General features: G+C 38.0%; 1 protein-coding gene across 7 annotated transcripts in view; it reads left to right on the top strand.

The window, feature by feature from the left end:
• Pak5 (p21 (RAC1) activated kinase 5) overlaps nucleotides 1-12,360 on the top strand; it is a 312,415-nt gene that overhangs the window by 121,063 nt on the left and 178,992 nt on the right. For 2 of the 7 annotated variants that reach the window (XM_085833816.1, XM_085833821.1), the window contains exon 4: nucleotides 11,339-11,437. The exons of the other annotated variants lie outside the window; for them this stretch is intronic. The gene's annotated coding sequence lies outside the window, so the exon portion shown is untranslated. The remainder of the gene's footprint in view (nucleotides 1-11,338; nucleotides 11,438-12,360) is intronic. 7 annotated transcript variants of the gene reach the window in all.

The following is a 12,360-nucleotide window of genomic DNA, read 5'->3' on the forward strand; positions in this document are numbered from 1 at the left end:
CCTAAATTAAATCCTTAATTTGACACTTTGCCTTTATAGTGTTACTAACAGAACTAAAAATGTAGCTAAAATATATTTTATGATCATCAAGGTCAATAGTAATCCATGCTACAGAGGTATCATGCAAAAATGTCCTAAAGCCATGAATGGTCAAAATGACCTGAGGGTGCATGTGTCTATAGTAGAGACAGGGAGGATAAACACTATAAAGGGCAAGATAGGATATATAGCTAGAAACCAGATTCTAGATGGTTTATTGGGCCAATTCTAATGACTCAATGTTTTATTATAAATATGATGGGGAAGATATTGGACAATTTTGTAACTTAATTACATAATCTTATCGATATATTAAAAGTGTTCCTGGGTGTGGCAGAAACCCTCTTTGGGGGAAAGATTAAAGCAGGGACAGTAACTAGAGGTAGTTTTATACAGACAAAGTGTGATGAAAGATAACAATAAGACACATTTTTATTCCAAAGACTGATGATATAGATGACTAGTCAGTGTTTGCCTCCGAGATGGAGGAGAATATTGGTCAAAGCTGTGAGGTGGTTGTACTGAATCTGTCAGTTCAGAAAAATCAAAGATAAAGCTATACAACGAAACAGACTTTCAAAAATTACCCCAGCCCTTGCTCTGTCACTTTAAACAAGCTTTAGATCAAATAACTTTACAGATCTTTCCCTCTGACTCTAGGTTTATTGTGACTTGGTCAATGGGACATCATTATCTATTTTCCTTTTTAATCCACATTAATTTCTTTTAGTATTCTGCCTTCTATTTTCACATATTACATGGTTTTTCAATGCTTATTTTTTCAAGTAAGTGTATATTCACTGCATAAAATAGTGGTACTCATTACAACACTTTTCCATGTGTACATCATTTACTGGGTCAAGTCCTCTACATTATTTTCTTTTGCCTCCCCTTCCTGCTCCAGCTGATCCTCTTCCTGTTCCTAAATACTCCCTCCCTCTCTGTCCTCTCTCTCTCTCTCTCTCTCTCTCTCTCTCTCTCTCTCTCTCTCTCTCTCTCTCTCTCTCTCTCTCTCTCTCTTTCACACACACACACACACACACAGAGAGAGAGAGAGAGAGAGAGACACACACACACACACCATAAGGGAGAAAAGCAGCTGTATTTATCTTTCTATGCCTGGCTTATTTGGCTTAAAATGATCATCTCAAGTTCCAGTTTCATCCTACAAATGACATACTTTTTTTCCTTCTTTATGGTTGAATAAAACTCCATTGTATATGCATGTCGTCTTTTCTTTACAAACATCCAGTGATAGTTACCCAGAATGGTTCCATAATTTGGATCATCTAAGTATTGTTGCAATAAATTTGGATATGTAGGTATCTCTATTATACCAATCCTTAGATTCATTTATTTCCCTTAATTGTGTCAGCACAGACGAGTCCTCTAGTTGACCAAGAGTAGTTGACTAAGGTCACATTGCTAAATCCATCCTAGATCACCTGAACCTAATGCAAGAAAATCCCTATCCCCAAAATATAAGCAATGCTGTTGTACCTCATGTTAGCCAAATCCTAAATCCTTTGAGTGATAAAATATAGCTCTTATATTCTGGTTGCTTGTGTGTTACAAACAAATTGTAAAAATAAAATACTAGAATCTAAGTTACAAGTGAATAAATGAATCACAGTTTTACTTATTTTACTTGTGTAATAACAACTCAGGAAAAGGTGACTAAGAAATAAATTTATAGCTTAGACAGGTTTACGTTTCATCACTGACATCTATCTCTAAGGATGACAAATTTGAGAAAGTTATATTAAATGTAATATTTTAGAACATTTCTGTCTTCTTTCTTACACAATGAAGGATAGAAGTGCTTGTAGTATGAGGTCAATGAAGTTGAAGACACAAGGCCATTCAATTATGAACTTCAAATGCCATGGAAAGTTCTATTTCAAACTCATTTAGTATAAAAACTAATGGTCTCTTCATCTTCAGAGCTATTCATTAAAGAACAGAGAAAAACTAGAAATTAATGGATGATGAATCTGGAAAAATTCAAATTACCAATACATTAATGTTATTCTGACATCAAGAAATCTCATGTAACCAAATGATCTTTTTACACACAACCAAACATTAAGAGGAGAAATAACTGTGAACGGAAGTAACATGCTTCTTGATTAATAATAGACTAATAAAGGGTGACATTTGAAAACAAACAAACAAGTGATTAATTCTTACTTAGTTGACACACACTACTGACAATTATGAAGTTACATGAAGCTCATTACAAACTAAGCTCATTACAAAAGAAAAAAGATGCGGACAGGCAACTGTGGCTCTCAATTGGTGATACTAGGAAATGACCTTAAAGTGCTCTGAAATCTGATGTTGAATAAATACAATTGAAGTTTTCCTAAGTTTGAGATTCTGAAGATGGTCATGTATTATTACTGAAAACAATGATAACAGCTGAAATAAACTTTTCTAAATGTTACCAGTAAAAAAAAAAAAATTAAAAAGTTCTAACCTCCCAGGGGAAAAGCTGTAATGTTTCCTTGATTTTGTGTCTTGGTTATTTATCTATTGCTCTGGCAGCACCACAACCAAAGCAATTAATAAAAGAAAGCACTTAATTTGGAGCTTACTATTTCAGAAGATTTGAGCATGTTGGTGGAGCAAATGCATGTAGGAACTGTTGAGAGCTCATGCTGTCATTCACCACCACTAAGCAGAGAAAAGAATGCTAGAAATGGTGTGAGCCGGATCCCAATTTGGGACTGTTGCTGGACCTTCTTTTTCTCAGGCTCCTCTCCATTTCCATCCATGTAATTCTTTCAGACATAAACAATTATGGGTCAGAGGTGTGACTGTGGGATGGCAACCCCATCCCTCACTTGATGTCCTATGTTCCTGCTGGAAGTGGGCTCTATAAATTCCTTCTCCTTAATGTCAGGCATTTCATCAAAGCTGAGTCCTGGGAGTCTCTCACTTCCCAGATCTCTGGTGCATTCTGAGGGGTCTCTCCAACCTCCAGCGACAGGTCCAAAGTGACATCCAGCTCAAGGGCAGGTCCCAAGGCCTGACAATATTACTGAAGCTATGGAGCACTCACAAAAAGGGACCTACCATGACTTCCCTCTGAAAGACCCAACAAACAGCTGAAAGAGTCAGATGTAAATATTTGCACCCAACAAATGGACAGAAGCAGCTGATCCCTGTTGTTGAATTAGGGAAGGCTGAAAGAAGCTAAGGAGAAGGGTGACTCTGTAGGAGGACCAGCAGTTTTAATTATTCTGGTCCCCTGAGATCTTTCAAACACTGGATCACCAGACAGGCAACATACACCAGTTGATATTAGTCCCCCCAACACACATACAGTAGAGGACTGCTGAGTCTATGTTCATTCAGAGATGAGGCATCTAACCCTCAAGAGACTGGAAAAAAAAAAAGAGACTGGAGGTCCCAGGGACTTTAGAGGTCAGGTGGGCTGGGGGTTGGGGACATCCACATGGAGAAGGGGTGTGGTGTGGTGGGGAGGAGGTGTGGGATGTGTAGCAGTCAGACGGTGGATGGGGAGGGACGGGGAATGGAATATGGAATGTAAAAAATTAATTACAAATAAAACTAAGTTTAAAAAAACCACAAAGTATAACCTCCAAATGCAATAGTGTACAATTAAAAGTCAATATGAGAAGGAAATTTGAAATTTAATTTGGAACTCAACAAATATGTAAAAAAAAATAAAAACATAATTATAGCTAGTGAGCCAAAGAAGAAATAGTGATGGATAGACTCTGATATTTTCTGTGTGACCTAAATTAAAACAAGTCAGGACAAAAAAGACAGACAGACAGACAGACAGAAGAAAGAGAGACACAGAGAGAGAGAGAGAGAGAGAGAGAGAGAGAGAGAGAGAGAGAGAGGAAGGAAGAAGGAAGGAAAGAAATGGTATGAGTCTTTTGAAACCTTCTTCATTGATGCACTTCTCCAACAAGGTCACACCTCCTAGTCTTTCCCAGACAATCCCACCACCTGGATCCATATAATCCAGTATTTGATCCTATGAGCCATTTTCATTTTAAGCACCACAACATCACATGCATACCAGGTTCAACTTTCTTCTCTATTGTCTTGAAGCCCTTATTTTGTGTGCTAGAGACTAAACTCAGAGCCTCAGGCATACTAGACAAGAGCTTTATCATTAAGAGATGCTCCTTTCCTGATTATCTTCCCAACCTTTCTACAATCATTTACTATCCTTTCATTCACTCACAGTGTAGCCCAGGCTGGTGTCTTCCTGACTCAGCCTCCCAGACCGTGAGATGATACATGTGAGCCCCCATTTCCAGCTTTAGTTTAATTGTTTTGAATTTTAACCACTTTAAAGCAAGTTTGAAATACTTGTTCATCTTTATGCCTGGATGGTATTTCATTTTATTAACATATCATATCTTATTCATCCATTGATTTTTTAATGGACATCTGTGCTGTTTCTACCATTTATATTTTATGAATAGTAGCACTATGAACATCACTATACGAAGGGTTATGTGCTTGCTCTTGGATCTTCTCAGTATACACTGAGGCGTGGAATTGTTTTGTGGTAGCACAGCAGCCATGTAATGTTTTAAGACATGCAAGTAAATATTTAGAGTACCAAAGGAACTTGAAAGACTCATCAGAAACATTAAAATAATTTTGTGCTGTGGTAGTGATTATTTGTCTTGATTTTGTTGTCTAAAAGAATCCTGGTAACTGTTCCTTGTTCACAGTGCAAATGTTGTGTCAAAAATTCCAGAGTCGCTCTAATGTGGCTTAACAAAGTTTGGATTTTCCCTGGGCACAGATATGTCCAATATCTAGGTTGGTTGCTTGTCAGAGTAAGAGAGGGGAGGGGGAGATTTTTTTATTCTCCAGTACAATTTCACACACACACAACCCTGAATTCAGTCTAAATCCGTGGTTCTCAAGTTGTGGGGCCTGACTTCTTTGGAGGGTCATACATTGGATATTTACATTACAATTCATAACAATATCAAAATTACAGTTATGAAGTAGCAAAGAAATAATTTTATGGTTGGAGTTCACCACAACTTGAACTGTTAGAGGATCTCAGTCTTAAGAAGGCTGAGAACCTCTGATCTAAAAACCCTCAGGATATGCTGTTGAACCCCATCTGATCATGATCAGAAAGATAGCCATGAACATTGCTGGATGACAGTCTGTCTGCTCTTCATAGCTCTCCCTCTGTCTACCTTTCCATACCGCCATTCTCTCACTTTGTCCAGTGTCTCGGGGTATGTAAGCCTAGGTCATATTACCTATTCTCCATGCTCTTCATAAGTGGTGAAAGAATCTTCAGGCTCCAGAGACATTATCATCAGGTTTTGAGGGAACCAATTTCCATTTTCTATGTCAGATAAACTTAAATTACTAAGCATGAAGCACTTAAGAATTAAAATAGCTTTATAAACCTAATATTGCATGGCACTCTAGATGATCCTACACATACACAATATCACTTAGTTCTCTGAAATATGTGAGTGCTGACATCACCTTGGGTTTATATTGAGGAAGTCCACATCCAGAAGAGTGCAGCCAGATAAGTTAAAAAAAAAATCAAGTTCAGCTCAATGGACCTGAAACATGGGGCATCCAGTACACAAAAACTTTAGTGCTCTTCCACCAGACCAGAAGAAAAAGTTGATTCAAACCTGATTGGTCATTTGGATTCTCTGTATAAAGAATATTACTCCAAAAATCTCTATGATTAGTGTTTTGCCACATAAAAAAGAATGCTTACATGAGAATATGCAGTTCCTAGCCCTTGAAAAACATAATCCTTCTACTGTCCCAGAGGAATGAAGAGGACAAATGTTCAAGCAGGGGGTTATTCTGTAGGAAAAGGTGAATGTGCCTTTAAAAAAAAAAAAAGCCTTCATTATTTCACGAAAACAAAACCAGAAAATAGTTCTTGGTGCGAATTTGAGGTAATCCAGGTGCAGTGTGGGCTCTGAGAAGTTTCCCTGGAGAGGTTTTGCTCTGCAGGTGCATAAATAATTACGACAAAAACCATGTCCCCATATGCCACAGTTTCCAAGCTGTGAATGAGAGAAAATCCCTATCTGAGTGAACTATGTTTTCAACCCCACTCCAAAGTTATTTAGTGAAATGTTTAGTGTTTCTGTGGTCTTTCTCTCTCTCTCTCTCTCTCTCTCTCTCTCTCTCTCTCTCTCTCTCTCTCTCTCTCTCTCTCTCTCTCTCTCTCTCTCTCTCTCTCTCTCCCTCCCTCCCTCCCTCCCTCCCTCTCTCCTGAAAGTATAGCACACCTCCTTCAATCAGAGAGGAAAGAGGACAGGATGCTGAGTTCTGGTTATAAATATTTCATTGTACGCAGAGAGGAAGATCACAGAGATGAGTTGAGTAGCTGGGAAGCAAATGTGATGTTGTTTACAGATCCTCAGAGGAGAAGCATAGAAAACTGCCCCCACCAGCCTGCTGTCTGCTGGGCTTTTACACTGCCAAACCTGGTCATGAAACCCTTTGTGAACCTCCTGGCAGGGGAATGTTTCCAGGTGAGCTGGGAAACACAGCATCTGAGAATGCTAACTTAGCCACATTGGGGAGTACAGTGAGAGTGGCTGTATGGTGCAGAATATGTATTTTGAGAAGGGTGGTCTGTAGTAATTTCATTTAGAAAGGCTATACCTTCATGAAAACAACAGTTGAAAAACATAAATGGAGTATTAGGCGGATTACCTGAAGCCATTTTTTTTTCGCCCTTCCCCCCCACCCCCAAAAAACCTCCAGGTTGTTAGAAAACTTCAAGTCACTGGATTTTAACATCTTTTGTGATTACTAAACATTTTATTCCACATAAAAGCACAGATATCACATATCAAATCCTCCATTCTCAATATTGCATCTCTGCAAACTAAAAAGGATGGGGTAAAAAGTACCTGATGCAGCAGACATTATCAGATTTCAGACTATGCTGGCCAAACCCCTTAAAACCCATCTGCCCAGGTATGGCTACTCATCAGCGGGAGAAAAAGACAAGCAGGGGGTGGCTGTAACTGTGTGGGCTATATAGTTGATGGGGAAGCTTGGTTCTGTCTTATGTAAGGTAGAATTTTGAATTTTTTTGTTTTGTTTTTGTTTTTGTTTTTCGAGACAGGGTTTCACTGTACAGCCCTGGCTGTCCTGAAACTCACTTTGTAGACCAGGCTGGCCTCAAACTCAAAAATCCACCTGCCTCTGCCTCCTGAGTGCTGGGATTAAAGGCTTGCACCACCACGCCCGGCTGAATTTTGACATTTTTAATAACTTAACCTATATGTTTATATCTGAGTCATCATTTTAATGACTTTTTGTGCTTCTAAAAATATAATGCACAAAGTCCTGTGTTTCCAATATTGAAAACTCAAATTTTCGGAAAGTCTATGAGAAAGGACTCTTCTGTTCACACACAGACACTACAACCACAAAGATATCTATGTCCTCACATCGGTGAGCTCTGACTTTTTTCTTTTCTATTCCTTTCTTATTTTATTTTAAACCCCCACTACTGAGCTGGGACTTATTAATTTTTTTGTTCTTGATTGATAAGTCACTGGCTTGTTTGCTTCTTCCTTTCTTTCTTTCCTTCTTTCTTTCTTCCTTCACTTTCCTCCTCGTCTTCCTCTTCCTCCTCCTCCTTTTCTCTTCGGATCTAAATTCATTGATTAAAAGGCAATGTGGACTAATTTATATATACTACTGAAAACATGAGCTAACTTACCCTTTTCTATTTCCCAAAGGCCAGTGGTCACTTCCATTTTATCCCATAAACCACTACATATTCCGGAAAGTCACACCTTGTCTTCATTTTTTGAATAAGTCAATGAACTAGGGAATAATCCACCACATCAGATGATTCAGCTAGTACAAGAAGGAGCCTGAGTCTGTACCAGAGCCAACCCCTTACTGAAGCAGAGACATGCTCACATTGAAGTCAGTTGGCATCATGACCTCCTATTCAGTCAGACACTTTCTAGTGTCTTTCTAGTTCAGAACTGAATCAAAATTGCTTTTGTAAAACACATCGAATTGTCTTTTGTTGAATGTCACACCTACATGACTTAGTTATTCATAATTTTTTTCCTTGACAAGAAAGAGAACTTGCTTTCTGATATTCTAAAATACAGAAAAGGGATGTCACAAGACTAAGAAGTAATTATGTCTACTTGTATTTTAGCCAGTTTTGAATTAAATCAAACAAAGCATGTGGGGTCTTTTAGGACCCTCTTCCTAGGATATCTTATTTAGACAAGATTTTACTGATAGCAAATCCTGCTGTTCTTACCAAGGATCATTTAACACACAGAATGTGCTTTTGAGTTGACAGTTTTATCAGACAATTATTTACCATAAAATTCAAATAAATCAAGGTTAAATCCAATCTTTTAAAAGTGTAGAGAAGTAAACCAACTGGACAGTCTTTGCAACAGCTTTAGAAAACAAACTCATTTTAAGAGAGTTGTAAATGATTTTATCAAAATAGAAATTGGTGTGATTTTTTTGCATATGTCTCAAAATGTCAGACTTTTTTCAAAATAAATTATTTCTGCTATGTACATACATTATTTAGCCTAGTTAATTGGGGTGTGTGTGAGAGAGAGAGGGGGGTGTGGTTAAATAAGAGCAAAAATATTATGCAAGGAAGAGCTAGAACAATCTTCAGTGAGTACTCCAGATCGGATCTGGAATGGATGGCATGGGATGTCACTCTGGAAGTGCTTCAAGCAAACTTACTTTGATCACACCTGAAAAGTGGCTGAGGAATGACTAACACCAGGCAAAAGAAAAGATGTGTAGTCTGCAATTTGTCTTTCTACTATGACAGGAAACAGTAGATTTTTAAAATTCTCGGGTCTTTCATGATGCATATCAAAGATATATTTGGTTTCTTCTTACCCTATGTCTTAGTTAGAGTTAACATTGCTGTGATGAAACACCATGACCAAAAGTCAGTTGGGGAGGAAAAAGTTTATATGACATACACGTCCACATGATAGTCCATTACTGGAGGAAGTCAAGGCAGGAACTCAAGCAGAGCTGGAACCTCAAGGCAAGAGTTGATGCAGAAGTCATGGAGGGCTTCTGATAACTGCTTTGTTCCATGTAGTTTTCTTAGCCTGTTTTCCTATATAACACAAGACCACCAGCCCAGGAATTACACCATCTACAATGAGCTGGACTCTCCCCATCAATCACTAATTAGGAAAATGCTCTACAGGTTTAGTTACAGCCTATGGTATGGAGTCTTTTCTTAATTGAAGTTCCCTCCTCTCAGATGTCTATAGCTTCTGCCATTAAACTGTCTTACACAGCTGTACTGATAGATAGCAAGGTAAAGAACTTGTTAGATCTATAACTCAGATATGACTCTTGTACACGAAGTTAATTATCATTATTTGTAAATTCTGTAGTTGCAAGTCCACCATGTGGTTTTTCCTCATTCTTGTGCTCTCAGTTGGTAATGTCAGTTTGAAATGCCACCCTCTACACTGTAGTGCTGAGATGCTGTATGGTGTGTGTGTGTGTGTGTGTGTGTGTGTTATTAAGGTGCTTTATTAACTTAACATTTTTAAACGCTAATGAGAAAGGATCGACAACTGCAGAGAAGCCTTGGATAGTAGAAAAAACTGAGGAATTAAATCATCCTGTATATTTTTAAAGATGTATTGACCTCAGAATGAAGGAGTTACATTGGGAAAGAGGTTTTGTCTTTGTTTCCATAGGAGAAGAAATGTTGTGGATGCTATCAAAATTGACAAATATTAGATTCAAACAGGAGAGATCTCCTGAATGCGAAGGAGCAGTAGTTCATCAGATAGCTCAGTCATTTAGTCCACACTAACGTATAAAGACTAACAAATGTCTTTTTCTTTGATCAGGCATGAAAAAATAAAAAATAATAATATTTCCAAATGATAAGTTACCAAAGGCACACTTGCCTTAATGGCATGAAATTAAGAATATATGTTCTTAAACCACGTACCTTAATTCCATGTTAGAGTGATAGACTGTAGAGTGCCACATGGGCTGTGCCATCTTGGACATCAGGTTTTGAGGTTTTTATCTTAAAAACAAAAAGGGGGAGAGCTTTGTTGTTTGGCATTAAAAATACAGTTAAGAAATTTAACATTTTTTTTTTGTAAATTCAAAGGATACTACATTTCAAACTTTAAAAAAAATCTCTAAGAGTCAAGGTGATTTGGAACTAAAATAAAATAAGTGAGCAGGGCAGTGCCTTTCATTGAGCATGCCTGTAACCTCAGCAGAGACAGACAGATCTCAATAAGTCATTTGTTTTCTAAATTCTTGAGTTACAGTGAACCAGGTGGTGCATGCCTTTAACACCATCGCCCTGAGAGAAAACTCAGATAAGTCCCTAATTGGTATGTTTGCATACTATAGAAATCACATGCCATATTCACAGATTATTAAAAACCCTCCACAGGGTACTAGAAAGGTAGCCAATTTCCAGTGGTGACAGGAACAAAGAAAAGTTTCCTGACAGCTGGTAAATTCATCTCCATGCATGCAACTCTGATCAATATTAAACCAGATGACACACCAATTATGGATATCATATTTAATGGAGAATTATCAACTGGGGGCTCTTCATAAAGCAAAATATAGTGCACCAATATTTGCCTGTTGGCTTCTATTGCAAACACTACCTAGCTATTGTGTTCCTGCAGGTAGGTTTAAAGATCCTGGTGGGTTGCCCTTTTGCCTCCTGGGTAGGGGGCAGGGAGGGCTGTGGGGCCCATAGTTGGTTGGTTGGTCAGCCTGTTTGGTGTTAGATAAGCTTTATGCAGGTACCAGGTACAATGTTGTTGGTTGTTGGTGCTGTGCTAGGGAAGCATTCATGAACCCCAAAACACCACCAAGGAGACTCTGATGTAATCACATTAGTCTCTTTATTATAAACCAATAATCCGCAGGACAGTTTGGTGAAGCAGTCCTGAACTCTCATCAGGACAAGGTTTTATAGAAAATGAAAGCAAGTAAGGGTGGGGTAGCACGGGGGTGGGGGTGGAGGCGAGCAGGGGCATCCACCCTGTCAAACATCTAACTGAATGACTTGTAAGCCAATTGGTGACTGCTCTGAAGCAAGACCGTACTCAATCATGAGTTGTCTGGAAGTACATCTGAAACAATCAGCCTAATCGTTGATTAACTCTTGGTATAAGTAGCTAGGGAGTAACTCTGTCCAAGAACAAGTTGTGGTATCCTTCTTGGTCCTTGTGTTTACTTGCAGGTCAAATTCTCAGGCTTTTTTTTTTTTTCTTTTAAGATGGAGGCCAGTTCCAAGATGGAGTAGGTTTGGCCTCTCCTTGGTATAAATGAGTCAACATGATGGATCAAATATCTTGCAGCAATATCCATTGAAAAGGTTATGTACCAACTGGTTGATTGAAATCTTGATACGAGTGGTTTTCAGATCCTTAATCCCATGTTCCCTATGGGCAATGGTTCTACATTTCCAAACTTGTGTTTGTGATGACTTTTAGAAAACCTAAGTCCTGCAAATAACAAGAATTGACTATATATTAAGGTGTATCACTGTTTTATTAGTTCTTACTTACTGGCTTTACTTCTCTGTTAAGTGTATAGGATAGCAAAGATATTCTCCAAATTAGAAGGCTGCTTCACAGAAGTTTTATAATCTCATGAGATTCAGTCTGTTGCTTGTTGGCACTATTTGCAGTGTAACTGGAGTCCTATTCAGGAAGTCCCTACTCAAGCTTATATGCATGGAGGTGTATCTATGGCTTTTTCTTCTAGCACATCTTAGAGTTGATTTTTGTTTAGAAGGAAAGATTGATCTAGCATCACTTTGCTTTTCCATGGGGATGGATAACTAGGTCTCCCAGTATTATTTGCTTTAGAGACTATTTTCTCCAGTGTTTATTTATAGCATTTTTTGTCCAAAAACTGGGTCATTTTAACTCTATCGGTTTATATTTGGATCTTCTATACCATTAATCTTTGTGTGTGTCTTTGGGTCAGTACTATACTATTTTTGTTACTATGTTTTTGTAGTGTAATTAGGGTGATACCTTCAACATTATGCTTTTTGCTTAGGATTGCTTCTTTCTATCTTAGGATTTTATTTTATTTTATTTTTTGTGCTTCCACATGAATTTTAAGATTGTGTGTTTTATTTCTGTGAAAAGTAGAATTGCAATTTTGATGCATACTGAATTGAATGTATATGTTGATTGCTTTTGGTTGGATGCTCATTTTAATAACATTAATTATTCCATTGCATAACTATGTGAGAGAGCGCTTTCAATTTTCCAATGTCTCTCAACT

The sequence above is a fragment of the Mus caroli genome, unplaced genomic scaffold, assembly GCF_978045245.1.
Source record: "Mus caroli unplaced genomic scaffold, Mus_caroli_1 scaffold_2, whole genome shotgun sequence".
Classification (NCBI taxonomy): Eukaryota; Metazoa; Chordata; class Mammalia; order Rodentia; family Muridae; genus Mus; species Mus caroli.